Below are 15510 nucleotides of genomic sequence, written 5' to 3'. Positions count from 1 at the left end.
CCTGCCTTTCTCTTCTGCTTCTGTGAGTAATTCTTCTCTGTCGCCAGCTAAGAATCAGCCTTCTTTCTGTTCTGCACACTTCCCCCAGGATCTGTAGTCTCAGGAGCAGGAGACAGAGGGGAGGAGATGCACCCCGATTTAGAAGGTGACCCATTCCTTAACAGCTTTTACTCACAAGAGTCGCAGCAGGCTGTTTTAAGGGACTTTGGGATTCAGAGTTGGGATTCTGTGCCACAAACCCTCAATTCTAGGAGGAAATAATAACATGTGTTGAATAATAATTGCTGGTGGGGCCCCTGCATATGTTGTATCATCCAGTTTTTCCGACAATTCCATGATACGTATTTTACTTAGGAATTCTTTACTGCGTTGGTGATCTAAAAGGATATCTTGTCTTATTTTGGGGGATCCAAACCCAGTGCTTTGCATCCATCAGCCTCATCTGGGGCTGGTAGGGTGGGCAGGGAAGTGTCTTTGTAAAAAATGCAAGTTTTGCTTAATTGATAAAGGGCATTTTGATGTAGATGGTCTGAAATATTTAGGTGGAACCTGACCCTCCATCTCTTTTCTTCCTTTCTTCCTGTCTTTCCCTTTAAATATGGATGTGTTACTGGGAACAGAGTTCCCATTGTCTGTGAAGGAGAACGTAGATAGTGACTTTAGTGTTGAAATCCATTAAAATCAATAGATAATTAATGGTCTGGCACTTTGTTTGCCAAATCCTTGGTAGGTAGCAGAAGACTGAATTTGGGGAGTTTCTCCATAAAAATGAGGGAAGCATGTCAGCTGAAATGTTTCCACATAGGAGACTGACACAGGTGCTTGGACAAGGGCCTGCTTTGTATGTTTCTGCTCCAGACTCAGCTTCTGCGCCACTTTACTCTATTGGAAGCTTAAAAACTCCTCTTCCTTGTGTTTGGGTTTGAATATATCATTGAATAACCAGGTACAACACCTCGGAAAGCTGCTCGTGCTTTCTGGAATGCTGGCACCTATAGAGCGCTTTGCCCATCATTGACCTTCTGGGCTTCTAGTGGATTAGGGATTCTCTGTCTTCTCTGATGGCTCTGTATACCTTTGCTCAGGTTCCTTACCTGTTTGGCTGCTTTTAAAGTGCTTTTTGAAGTCTTCTTGGGTAGAACAGAGTATTATGAAGTGCTTGGCTGTGATCATTAGGCATGCAGTGGGAGGTGAGAGGCTCTGTTTGTAAGGGCTGGTCAGCTAAACTTCTTATTAAAGACAGCAATGAATATTTTCTTGAAATCATGGTTAACCTTTCATACGCACCTCTGATAGGGACACCTGAGTGGCTCAGTGGTTGAGTCTCCCTTTGGCTCAGGTCGTGATCTTGGGGTCCTAGAATCAAGTGCCGCATCAGGCTCCCCCACAGTGAGCCTGTTTCTCTCTCTGCCTAGGTCTCTGCCTCTCTCTGTGTTTCTCATGAATAAATAAAGGTTTTGTTTTTTTTTTAAGCCCCACATCTGATAAAAATCTCAATTAGGGATTGTGCAAAGTATGTTTTGCGAACTGTGTCTTTCCATCCGTACACTTGGATCTGAACCCCACTGGCCTCTAAAAGTCTCAATTCCTTCCAAGTTGCCCTGCTTTTTTGCATTTTCTTTATTATGTACCTCCATATTCTTTATTATGTACCTCCAAATCATCAGACTCTTCTTCCCTCTCTTATCCCCTTCCCCTTCTCATCCCCCTTTTTGTCCTTCTCCTCCTCTTTTTCCCTTATCTTTTTTTCGCTAGGAATTGTTTTCACGAGATACCATAGGTGTCTCTCTTTTGCAGAAAATCTCATTGATCATAACCCACTGCTTTCCATGCAGTAGCCCTCCTTTAGTACACATTGCTGAGAGACTTCATCAAGTAAGTTTGGAATAGTATTTAGAATAACAACATCCCAAGTGGCAAATGATGAATATTTTCGAAGTTCTAAGTATAGAGACACTTTGCTTGCCAAATGAATCCAGAAAGTAAATTTTGGCTTCATATTTGTTTTATGCTCTACTCAAATACTACCAGATGGGAGAAGATTAAAAATAACCCCAAAATGTCTTCCCGCTCCCCTCTCATGATAAACAGTCCCCCACTTGAAAACCAAGCTCCAGGTACATCCAAACCAAGCTCATTTAGACTTTCTGTTTGGGTAGGAATTGTAGATAAACTACAGTTTTCCAGGGGAGTCAGCTCTTACCAGACTCCTGGGAAACAGCCAGAGCGCTCTCCTCCGACTTCGGGTGCTGAAAAGACCTTTGTGGCTTTGGCTACAAAATGTTTTCCTTTGGCGCCCTCTAGAGGTCTAAGTGGCTTTCCTAGCTCTTGCAGGTGGGGTGAGGTGGAGAATTAATCGCTTTTTAAAACATCTCTGATTTTTGAACAGGTACTGTTTAGTTTTCCCTGTTTGGGAACATGCGAAGCATGCCCTGCCAATGACCTCTTGGAGCAATTAGAATAACGTCCTAACTCCTTGCCATGGTCACCCGGTCCCCTTACAAACTGGTTGTTCCTTCTGTCTCTAATTATGTTTCCTTTTCCTCTCCTCCCCAGGCTCCAAATCACAGTACCTTTTTCTGCTCGCAGAGATCCTGAGCTCCTTCTCCACTCCCTAGGCTTTGTGCCTGCCGCCTAGAATAATTTTTCCCAGGTCTTCACGTGACTGAGACGTTCTTAGTATTCTGAACTCAGTTCACATGCTACTCCCTGGTGCATGGTTTGTTCTGTTTTCTCCTGAGCACGTTCACTATCTGAAATTATCTTATTTGTTTGTATTTACTCTGTTTTTCCCTCACCCCCCACCCAACAGGAATGTAAACACCACCTAAAGGCGTGGGCATCTATGCGTTTACCAGTTTATCCTCAGCACCTAGAAAAATGCCAGGCACCCAGCAGGCACTCAGCACACAGACACTGAATGAATAAGACTGTTCATTGCAAAGGCAATATTATAAAATATCCAAGCCCCCTCACGTTCTGCTGGTTAAAGCTTCCTACTTGCACAATCACACATAAGTTGTTAGTGTGTAAGGAAGTCTTTCATACATAAACCCCTTTGGAGAAATCAAAGCACAGTGATAATCCTTCACATTTGTACAATGCTTTACATGTAACTAAGGGCCTTTACATACATTATCACATCTAATGATGACAAACAGATGACATCCTTCACTCTCGTTCCATAGAAGAAAAACAAATTTCTGGGAAGTTTAGCGAGCCATCCCAAAGATGGTGAACCTAACAAGTGGCAAGAACACAATTCAAATCCTAGCTCCAAAGTCATTCATTCTTAAGACATCTTTTGGGGGTTTCCTTTCAAACTACATTTGTGTCAACTCAAGCCTAAGGAGTACCTGTTTCACTACTCCAGAGGGCAATACCTGGTATAGCACATGAATAAATGTTTAATGAAAAAAGCCAAAAGGAAATCATGAGAGAAAAATGTCTGAATTTCTAGGCATAGGCTCTTTGCAGGGAGCTCATCATCTTGCTCAGCTGGATACAAACTTGTCAACCGAAGACCTTTGACCCTGGAATATCATCTTTCTCCACATTTATCCTGAGTCTCATTAGAGGATGGCTCACATTTAACGTAGCATTTTCAAGAACCAAGAAGCTACAGGAGAGTGTAAAGTCAACACACCTCAGCAACTGTTTCACTTACTGAAAATGCCATTTTTCAAAAGTAACATGAGTCAATGATTGCCTTCCCTTAACCCAAGCTATGAGAATCTGTTTTTGTTCTTTTCCTACAGACAGAAATTATATCTGTAGTTTGGCAGGGTAACAGCCAAGCTGCAAATATCTGCAGATACCCTATATGACGAGACAGGGTCTTCTGTTCATTTAGAGCATCATGTCCTTACACCGTGGACACAGGTAGAACAGGAATAAGGCCATCCGGGAGATTCTTTGCTGTCAGCAGAGGTAGTTTATATTTTCTCCACTCAGTGAACTGTTAGACTTAAATCATAAACTTCCCACCCAGACTAAGAGGTATTGTCCACGGCAGATACATATGAGCACCTGTGTATGTTCCAGGTCCCAAGTGGCATTGGAGATATGAAGGAACCTTCCAGAAAGTTCAAAGCTCAGTCAAAGGGTTGCTTTTCTATCTACTCTGGCAAAGTTCAGTTATAGGTAATGTGAGGGCTGCAGCTCCTCCTTCCTCTGGATGCCTCCTCATTCACCTCAAGTTAAACCTGCTTCATGTACATCATTCAGGTAGTAGAGTAGTTAGTGCCTTTGTCCAAAGACAACACAGATTTTTTTCCTCCACATCTTAAATTATTTATCCTGCCAGTTCACTTTACCCATCTAAACATTTATTACAAAATTACGTAATATGCACAAGTAAACCATTAATAATAAGGTCATATTTACTAGGTTCCTTCATGACTCAGGTAAGTTCTAAGGACTGTTGCTGTAATTCGCATTTTACTCTCCCTTAATTGCTGGTGACCGTAATGCAAGCTACCTAACATCTGGAACTCCTCTTGTTCTCGTTCTTCAGCTCATTAGTGACAAAATGGTGAAGATCATTTAGTTATTGGAAAACTGAGAGGCAGCAATATTTAACCACAAAGATCACTGCAGTATGTTTCCTCTTGGGGATTCTGAAATGTTAAAGCTTGTGGCTAATTAGTCTTCTGTACCTCTTGGTGAGGCAGATAAGCAGAAGTGTCAGAGTAAAGGTGATTTCTCCGAGATAACTCTAGGAGTCAAAACAGCCAGGTATGCAAATCCAGGTTAGTTAGTGCTCAAGGTCATGCATGCCGACAGATCTGAATTTCCATGCAGCATTTTCTTTACTCTCTTACACAAATCTCATCAAACAGTAGAGGTGAGAGCCAGAAAAATACTAACTAAATTGTGGTCATTAAATTTAACTAATAACGAGGGACTTTTAGTTTACGTTTGACCTTTAAAAAAATCCTTTGGGAGAAAATGCATTGTTTGTACTGGGTAAGATGGTGGTTAATGATATGAGCAGGGTCAGGTGAGAAGCAGCCTTTGTGTATGCTTTAGAATGCATTTTTGCTGATTTAGGTGCGCCTGGGTAGCTCAGTTGGTGGAAGGCCTGAGTCTTGATTTCAGTTCAGATCATGGTCTCAAAGTTGTGAGATCAAGCCCAGATTGGGGCAGTGTGGGGTGAGAGGAGACTCAGGGGTTGCTCTGCACTCAGCAGGGAGTCTTCTTGAGATTCTTTCTCTCTCACCTTCTCCCTCTGCCCCTCCCTCTGTGCACTTGCAAGCTCAGGAACTCTCTCTCTCAAAATAAATAAATCTTTAAAAAAATACATAGAATACATTTTTTGATGGTTTAAATGAAGGATTGACTTCTGCAGTAGACATAAAGTCAGCATACTAGGATTACCAATCTCTCTCCCCCACTTGTAAAATTTAAACCTAAGTGTATATTCTGTGTTCTTTGTCTAAATCTGCCAACTCAAATCAAAACAAAGGAATTGTATGACTACTTAATGTACAGCAAATGGCATGTAATTTATTTATTTATTATTTGTATTTATTTTTTTAACATAATTTAAATCATCCCAATTTGGTGGTTAGTATCAAGGTAAGTGCTCACTTGGAAACACAAAACATCCATTAAATGAGCGCAACTGGGCCTTTATTTAATGCACCTTGCTAGTTATGGTGTGCAGTTTTTTAAACTCCAAATACCTCCATTTCTGTACATTTTCCTTTAGCAAAGTCATTTAGGCTTAAAAAAATAATTGCAGTGTCCCAGCATGTCTGAGAAAATGTCTTTCAAAACCAGATTTGACTGTCACCATTCCCAAGAGGTTCTTCTGAATGCCAGGAAATGGAAATATTACTTTTTCTTTCTTGTGAAAAATGTCCAGAGACCATCCTTTTGGTTCTAATTCTCTCTCCCTCTCTTCTTTCCTTCCTTCCCCGCACCCCCCCCCTTTTTGTGATGGAGATGTAGGCTTTGCCAAAGATATTTTTAATGACTACTGGAATGACCACTTAAATCACTTCAGCCCTGGCCTGTTACCACCCACCACCCACCCCCCCATCTCCACCCCCCAATCACCCCCCCCACCCGCCCCCCACCCCCGCTCTAGAGTTGCAAATGAGCTTGGTGCCTGTGTATTTAGAGACATTGTTGTAAAGTGATTGTAAGTTGTGTGCTTTGCAAGATTGAATTATGAATTTGTTTTCCTTCATATCCGGTAATGTCACCTGACCAGTATCAGTGGGTCAGAGCATAATTAGATCAAAACCGGGAAGGCCGGGAGGACTTTTCCTTCTGGAGCAGCTGCTGCAATGTCATGCTAAGTAGGACAAATGCATTAGTCATATTTACACCTTAATGATTGATGGCACTGTAAGGGCTCATCAAGAATAAGTAAAATAAGTTAAAAAAAAAAAAGGAAACATAAAAAGAAAAGAGCGTATCCCACAGTTCGTGTTGCTGGTAACGTGTCATCAAAAGATACTACCACAATCATACTGCCGTGACATTTCACTGTTGTCTAAATATTTCTTGGGATGCTAATTTATTCATTTCACAAGTGTATCTCTTTTAGTTGATCCTACATGGGTTTATTTTCAGAACACAGGAGACACTTGCCACATTCCTCTCAAACCTTTCCTCTTACCCACAAATGGGCACAACATTAATCCTTCGAGAACACTAGCAGGTCCTGAATCTTCAGTTGGACAGGATTTCAGTTCACTCGATGTATTGCTTTTGAAGCGTGTTCTTTGTTTTCTGTCTGCTGGAAATCAAGGTAACAGAAACCGGAGTTTGGCAGATTTCTATGTTATATAGGTTCAAACCTTAGTTAGCAAGAGGATGGCTCCTGGAAGAAATTTCTTCACTGGCATTTCTTGGGGTCTGGGTGCAGGAACGCCACCTCACCCAGCCAGCCACAGCAGAGCAGCACCATCTGCCCTGTGCTTTCCCAGGAAATGGAATTGGATTTACACACTCAAATGATATCATGTGCGTTTTGTTTATGAAGGACTATTTTAAGGAGTCAGGTCAGTTTCACAGCACTCAGAAACCAGCTCTTCTCAAGGCAAGATTTCTCTGTCAGCCCTGCAGGGTAGGGAAAGAACAAGGTAGATTAATTAACCCCTGAGGTGCCAGACATTCCAAGGGAGGCCAAGCCACAGCCTGGTAGGAAGAAGAGCCATGCCACCCCTAAATGCAACTGTGTGACCACCACCTTGACCAAGGGACTGGGGTTATAACTCAGTGGGTTGTCAGATAACCCTGCCATTCCTTGTTTCTTGGATATCTGTGATCTGATATTAGAATTTCATTTCTCTAGATCTTGTATTTTCTTTTTTTTTAAAGATTTATTTATTTATTTATGATAGACATAGAGAGAGAGGCAGAGACACAGGAGGAGGGAGAAGCAGGCTCCATGCTGGGAGCCCGATGCGGGACTCGATCCCGGGACTCTAGGATCGCGCCCTGGGCCAAAGGCAGGCGCTAAACCGCTGAGCCACCCAGGGATCTCCTAGATCCTGTATTTTCATACGTGTGATATCTTACACATTCCTTAGCTCCTGGGGGTTTCTCTTCATTCTGAGCCACTTCCTGCCTTATATGCCAAAATGTCTTTGAAGCACAAAATTCTTCTAAATCAGGAAATGATAAAATTCTACATGGTGAGGGACATGAGCTAGATGTGAAATTAAATCACATCAATGGGTTTTTTAATGAGGAAATTTTAAAAACTGCCCTTTCTATGTAGAGTGCACACAGGTATAAAATATGAAACAAGAACTATATCCACTTTCTTGTATAAACAACACATCTTGTTCTGTGTCAGCTAGCTTTCCAGTTGGCTGGAGGAAACCATTTCAGAATCTTTTTTATTCTTTCTGGAATTACATGCTGGATACACACGATTGCTTATAAAACAGAGATGACTGAGGATTAGGAAGTGCATAATCAAAATATATATATATTTCTTTAGCTTAGAACATGGAAAGATGAAATGTAGCATAAAAATTTTTAACAGAACAAGACCAAGAAAAAAGGAAGAAGCCTCAGAAGCCTAGGGATACAGGGATGTAGAAAATATATGGTAAGTGTTCTCAAATATTTGGGGTACTACCACAGTGAAGACAGACTGGTTATTTTATGTATCTCCTCTGGGACAGAATAAAGATCAATTGATGGTCACTATAGTGTGAGAGACTTGGGTTCATCTAAAGCCAAGATTTTTAAAACAAACAGACCTGCCTAGGAGGCTGCTTTTTGAAGTGATGAGCTCCATGTCATGGGGATTCTTCAGGGGAAAGTTGCACAGCAATCCATAAGGGATGACCTAAAGTAGATTCCGTACCAGGAAGACTTTTCCTGAAAGTCAGTTGAAAGCCATTGGCTTTCATCTCCAAGCCATCATGACCTCTTTGTAGGCAGTAAAAATGAGAAGGCAAAGGACAAGAAGCAAAAGGCTAAGATGGCCAATGGGTATTTGTCAACTGAATGAGTTGCCCTTCTAGGAGCTCCTCTGGGATCCCTGCCCAATGACATCTGCTTACATTGTGGGGACCAGAATACTGGACACATAGCCACTCCATGGTTAAGGGAGGATGACAAAAATAGATGAGCTTTTACTGCATCTCAAAAAGTAAGGATTGCATAGGAAGAAGGGGAGAATGAAGATTGAATAGGTAAGTTGTTCGACAAGTATTTGTTTCCTACCTATTGGGTTCTAGGTTCTGGGGCACAGCTATGTACTGGACAGTCAAGGTTATTGCTGTAATGAGGCTGATACTTGAATGGAATTTGGGAGGAAGTTTGTGATTCTAGTGCAGAGGTAGGGAGGTTTGTATCTGGTTCTTAGAACATGACTGAAGTGGCACCTGGGTGGCTCAGCTGATTAAGCATCCAGCTCTTGGTTTTGGCTCAGGTCATGATTTCATGGGTTGTGAGATTGAGTCCTTTGTCAGGCTCTGCACTCATTGGGGAGTCTGCTTGAAGGATTCTCCCTCTGCCTCTCCTTTCCTCTCTCTCTGTCTCAAATAAATAAATCTTTTATTAAAAAGGCACATCTGGATCACAGCATTCAGTAAATATTTTATACAGATGCAAGTTTCAGGCTTGTTTTTTGTTTTTTACTACAGACCTCTAAAGCATGAAAAATCAAAGCTGTGGTGGGCTTCTTTTAGGAGTTGTGTGAAAGGGAAGATCAGATTCTAGAAGACATTATGGATGGGTATGAACCTTCCTTCTTAGTGAAGAGAGTGTATGGCGACCCAGGAAAGGGCCAGCAGATCAGTTATTTAAGGAGTTCCTTACCACAAACTGAATGCATCCCTAGTCTGGATTGGAAGATGTGGCAGGTGGGAGTGACTGCCTCATGCTGAGGAGGGTCAGGCGGGTCTACAGCTCTGGGCATGCCCAGTTGGTCTGTGTTCACAGTGACCCCAGCTAAAACCTCGGAGCTCCAGGAAAGCCATCTCTACATGCAAGGTAGGCAGACCAGGTGCTTAGGCAAAGCTCAATTCGTTCCCTCTCCTTGTTACATTGCACATCTGGCATTAGTCCCCTATTACAGTAATGTCATAACATTCCCTGTGAGTCCCTCGAGATCAAGGGTTGTGTCTTATACATCTCTGTGTTCCTAGCATGTAGCATAGACCCTGGCCTGTGAAACAGTCCTGAATATGGTTTTTTTGTTTGTTTGTTATTTGTATTTAAATTCAATTTATCAACATATAGTATATCACCAAGTGCTCATCACATCACCAAGCATGGTACTTTTAAGTGAATGGAATGAACAAAGAGTACATGACCACCTCCTTTCCACTGACCTACCCCACCCCCTCCAAATCACACAGTATTCAATAAGGAATGAGTAATCAGTGAGGGAAGAGAAATTTGTTTCTCTAAGAAAGAAGAGAAATATCAAAAGAGGAGGTCATCGGGAAACCAGAGAACACATCCATAGTTACCCCCTTCTAAAGTGCTTTGGGCTGGAAGCCCCAAGTGGAGTTTCTGCTAGACAGGTGTTTAAAAAGTTAGTACACAACATGAAGAAAAATCCAAGTGATGATCCAGATCACTTAAGTCAAAAAAAGAAAGAAGGAGAAAGGGGCCGGGAAAAGTTAGGCACTAGACTATCCATTAAGTGTGTGTTCATTTGTGAACATTTTAAATGGATCAGGCCCATCCACACAAAATAGAATCCTGACATGGGGTTCACTTCATTTGCTTCCTTCTTGGTTCTTCAGTACCTTGGCTGTGAACCCCAACACCAGCATCCTGCTCAAGTATTCTTTGTGGCACACCCCAAAAGGCTCCTTTGGCCTAATCTCTGGTCTTCAGTCAGTGTTTCCCTTCTAGTTTCATACAGGTACAGCTGTGGGCAAGAGGCTCTCCCACCTTCAGACCTCATTTCTGGCACCCCACACCAGAGCAGAGGGGCTGGTCTGACTCACTTCTAAGGGGACAGCATCACACAAAACTGGTTGATTTTGAGGAGCATGGTAAATAGATCATTGCTTAGACTACCCTTCAGCTTAAAACCTATCACAGAAAGGCCAGTTTGTACCCTAACTGGATCAGTTCATCTGTAGACTGCATCACAGAAAAATCAAGCCTGAATTTAGATATTAGAACCCCATGCAATTAACTAAAATGGTCCTCATGAAGTCCCCCCAAAAAGGTTATGAGTTAAGCCTTCCATTTTTGGAAGTATCCCACTTAGTTCCTCTTTCTGCTGTCAATTAGTTCAAAAAACAAAGTCAAAATCAAGAACAGCAAGCTTGTTTTCTTTTAAGTTCAAAGTCAAACTTCCCTTGTTACTTGGGTGAGCTTTCCTTGCCTGTTGGTGGTGGGTAGTACATGTGCACATGGGTTCATGGCCCCTACAGTCAGTTTCCAATGAACAGAGTCCCCTCCTTCTCACTCTTTCTCTTTTGTAAAGATTTTATTTATTTATTCATGAGAGACACAGAGGGGGAGGTAGAGGGAGAGGCAGGCTTCCCATGGAGCAGGGAGCCTGTTGCAGGACTCGATCCCATGACCTTAGGATGACAACCTGAGCCAAAGGCAGACGCTCAACCAACTGAGCCACCCAGGCTTTCTTCTCTATTTAAGAGACAGATGCAGCTCTTCCCTTTTACCAAGTGAATAATGGCATCATAAGCAATCCTTGGGGCCCCGCCCACGCCATTTCAGCCTGAGTCCCAACTCTGAGCTCTGCCAACAGACAGAGATATTTTTTAAACCATGTTAAGAAAATTTCCTTAAAACAAATCCTCATCCTATTTTTGCCACTTTTTTTTTCCCCAGCAACTTTGGCCAAATGGCCTTGGCTTCTTCAGCCACGAGTATCTTGATGCCTAAAAAAGTTTTGTGAGTAGTGAAGAGAAATACAGGATCATCAAGGGTTCCCAGAACCCCAGACCAAGTTAGCTACTCCTGCTCTGCTGACCACATCACCCTTTCTCTGTTCATCCGCTGCTGGTCTCCACATCTCCGGCCGGCTGGGCTGTGAGCTTCACAAAGGCCGGGGTTGTACCGAGTCATGGTTGTGTCTCCATGATATAGTCTAGTGCTGCTTACATTCTTTTTCTTCCCAAATGTTTCAGTTCTCCTCTTCAGTGTTGGGATTCCTTTAATATCTGTTCCATGTATCTCCTTCTTAACTCATTGCACACATCCCCCTGGACAATCCCTCCCTTCCTCCACTACTGACCATGGATCTAGGTGCCACTTACTCCTCTAAATATCAATCTCTATTCCAGTTTTCTTGGCCAAGTTTAAGACCAGGCCCCCGACTGACCTGCTGGACACCTTCAGTTAAGGGCAGCTCAATCTCAACAAACCAAAAATCATCAGCTTCCCACCCATCATCTGTGTGAATTCCTGATGGTGTTGTCTTCTGTTAACTGGGATCTGCCCATAGCTATCCATCCTCCTCCTTACTGCTCCAGTGTAGGCCTCATGATCACTGAACTCTGTCTTTCCCTGTGCTCCTCCAAGCCACCCCTCACCCACCAGGGAGTAGGCTGCTCCTAAATTTGAGGATTGTTACCACTCGTGCCTGGGGGTAAATTCCACTGTTGAATCCATCCCCAGTTTCCTGATACCTTCTGCTGGGCTCCTCCTGTGTCTGCTTTTTGGGGCAACTCTTCTGTCATCTTGTCCCTTGTCTGCCAGTAGTCACCTGCAGGTCACCAGCTCCGGGAACCCTCCCCTCAGCCCCTCCTCCAAGACACGTGCCAGCTTCAGAACAAATGCCATTTGTTCCATCAGAGAATTATGTTTGCTCGTTTGATTGTAAGAATCTGAATGAACTCTGGGAGGCATTTAAGAGAGGAGGGCTAGGCAGACACTATGGAATTTGACAAAAAGATAAATGGTCTTTCGAGCAAGACTCTTTCAGTGAGGAAGGACATGCATTGAGAGGTGCCATGAGCCAGACACACATATCACAGGAAGCACTGGAGTGTGAACCCAATGCGGCATGAGGATTCAGATCGCCTGGGATTGACTGCCACTGGTAAATTTATGACACCAATAAGGGTCTTAATCTTTCTGCACCTCACTTTCTTCAACTGTAAATGGGAATAATAACACTAGTTCAGAAAATTGTTGCAGAGATGAAATATACATGGAATATTTAGAATATTTAGATCTGAGCTAGTTCATAGATTTTGCACAATACATTTTATTTTTTATTGTAGCTTAGTTTTTTAAATTGACCATCTTTTCTGTGGACTCCTCTGCCCTGAGGGGTCCTTTCTCTGGCTTTACTTTTCTAAACAACTGTGTACAGTAGACCAATGCTTGCGAATTTTAATATGCAGAAAAATCACCTGGAGGTCTTGGCTCAGCCTTTGGATTTAGGAAAGGGATCCCAAGATTCGGCATTTCTAGCAAGTGCCCAGGTGCTGCATGCTGCCAGCCTGTAGATCTAGTTTGGGGAGAAAGGCTTTGGTTGCCCTGACACTCCAATGGGGGCTTAGGTCCCTGACTCTGGACTCTCCTCATTCTCTCTACATCCCTCCATCATTTATTAGTTCATACTTCTATTTAGTCCTTCATATGACAAATACATATGGAGTACCACTGTGTGCAGGGTGCAAGCAGTAGGATAGGGTGGTGAGGACAAGAATGCAAGATTCTGCTCTTAAATGGATTCTAATCTAGAATGAGAGTCAGCCATTGATCAAATAGGGACCTCAGTATGTGACTATGTCAAACTGAGTTAAGTACTTTTAGGCCAGATGACCTGATCTGGTGCTAGGCTATGACTAGGTTTAGGCTAGGAAGGCATCCAGGGTACAAAGTGTAAAAAGGCTCTTGCTATTGGATGCCAATCCTGTGATGTAGTCTGTCCTGCACATCTTGCTTATCTCACCCTCTCCTGGCTCTGGTTTCTGTTTCAAAGGAGAAATCTGACTTGGGCTGAGATAAGGAAATTATTCCTAATTAAGACCCACAAGAGGAATGGGGTTGTCAGGTAAAATTGGAACTATGGTGTCTTTATGTGTTTCCACTACTAAAATGTATGCTCTCTGAGGACAGGCTCTGACCTTGTGTATATCCCTGGACTAGATATTGGCACATCCCAAGGGGAGCTCGCAGCAGAGGCTTACCGAATAAATCCCTGAATAAGTCACCTTAGCATGAGTATTGTTGCTCCTCTTCTCATAGCAAAGGATGCTGATCTCAAAGTATTACATCATTTCCCTTTGGTCCTACTGTTAATAAGGGATTCTAAGCCACATCTGTCACGTTTCAAAACTACCCCTGGATTTGATGGTCTTTTAAGGCCACTTTACCTCAATTAACGTTGCTGGTTTCAGAGGCAAAGAGTTAAAAGTAATAAAGAAGAGGAAAAACAAGATTTGTATTCCAAATGGTAGCAATGCTAATAACAATGTTATTGCTCTTTGAAGCCAGGGGACCACACATTGTATTAAAATAGCACCCAAACAGTCATCAAAAGACTGACCTCAGACTTTATATCCAGTGTGGTACAACTTTGTACAGACCAATCCATCTGCCATGGCCTCAGAACGAATTCCTCACCACTCTGAAAGTCTGTCACCATGAAATGATTTTTGAGGTTCCTCCTAGCTGTAAAATTTTTATTCCCGTGAGTTACAGTGATGTGAATGTGGGGATTTGTATGCTTTCCTGGTTCGTTTGGCTCCCAAGATCAGAAAATGGCAGTTCTTATTAAAAACATAGCTTGCTGAGGTCATTGACCTCTGAGAAGGAAGAGAAATATTATGAATAATGATTGAGCAAATACTGAGAGAATTCCTTATTAGGTGGTAGTTAATATTTAATTTCTTCTAGTAGTTTAATTACACTGACACCATGAGTTGTGAAATCGCGTGTCATTTTAGCGATTCAATTTGTTTCAAAGGGAATAGTGATGGAGTTATTTAATTGACAGACAATTGTTTCTTTTGAATATTTAATTAGTGACTTTGTGGTGCTTGTCAGAATTGCCTATCTGGCTTTTTCAGAATGTGCATGTCTGCTGTGATCAACAAGCCATTTTATGTCAGTATTACCCAGAAGCAATGGAACGGGAGTCTGGCTTTTGTGGTTCCCTCTTCTTTGTCTGTAGACCCCCAAAAATAGACACTGGGGTCTGGAGGAGCTCACTGAATGTTACTGTCCATTTGTCACTTCATCTGCAACAACATGAGATGAGATTCCTGGACATTTCAGGCATTTCACTGTTTATCAATATGGGAGGGGCTGAAGACTATGAAATGCTGTGAATGGAGAAACAACAGTCACCAAGCACTGAGTAGTAGTTGTGTTACTTCTGTAAAACAGATGGGTCTGCATGCTGTGGTCACAGGTAACGGGCTCGCTTGCTATGGGGTTGCTGCAGAGCTCTGCCCAACATAGGACAGCAGCTGCAGGTGGGTGAAGTGAGAGTGCCCTGCCACCCCCAACAATAATGATCATGTCAAAAACTGAGAGCAAAACTGCACCCAGGGTAAAGGAATGTCCACTAACTTTTAGGCTACCCACTGTTACTCCAGTGTGCCTTTCATGAACAAACCACCAGTCATTAGGAATCACCGTTTTGCCATGTGTTTAGAACATTCTTATAAGGAAGAGAAAGCATCTTGCACTTGTTGCTGCTGTGTCTCCCTATGGATAACCACACTCAAGTCTTCCCTTATAGAAGGGGAAAGAAAGTTCATCCTAATTTTATAGAAGGGAGAAACAAATGCTCACTTGACATCTTGCAAAAAAGACTTTGGTTCCAGGTAATTTGAATGTAAAAAGTTCTGAGAAGATCAGCCTTTAATTAATAAACTAAGCTTAGATAATAAACTTTACTTTTTCATGCACACAGACAGGATTCAAGCCATAAACCTTTTTAAATATTAAACAACCATTAAATGACAACAAAATGAATCTATTGACAAAATTGGTAGGAAAACTCATAGTAAACACCAAGTTCCCTCCAACAAATAGGATAAACAAAAGATTTTAGAATAACAGGAATCCCATCTTCAAAGTAGACTA

General features: G+C 42.3%; 1 protein-coding gene across 3 annotated transcripts in view; it reads left to right on the top strand.

Moving 5' to 3' along the window:
- Window positions 1-15510, top strand: part of ADCY8 (adenylate cyclase 8) — a 214798-nt gene that overhangs the window by 2245 nt on the left and 197043 nt on the right. The window lies entirely within an intron of this gene.

The sequence above is a fragment of the Canis aureus genome, chromosome 14 (genome assembly GCF_053574225.1).
Source record: "Canis aureus isolate CA01 chromosome 14, VMU_Caureus_v.1.0, whole genome shotgun sequence".
NCBI lineage: Eukaryota > Metazoa > Chordata > Mammalia > Carnivora > Canidae > Canis > Canis aureus.
The sequence above is the reverse complement of the archived record's forward strand: the minus strand, read 5'-3'. Positions and strand labels throughout refer to the sequence as shown.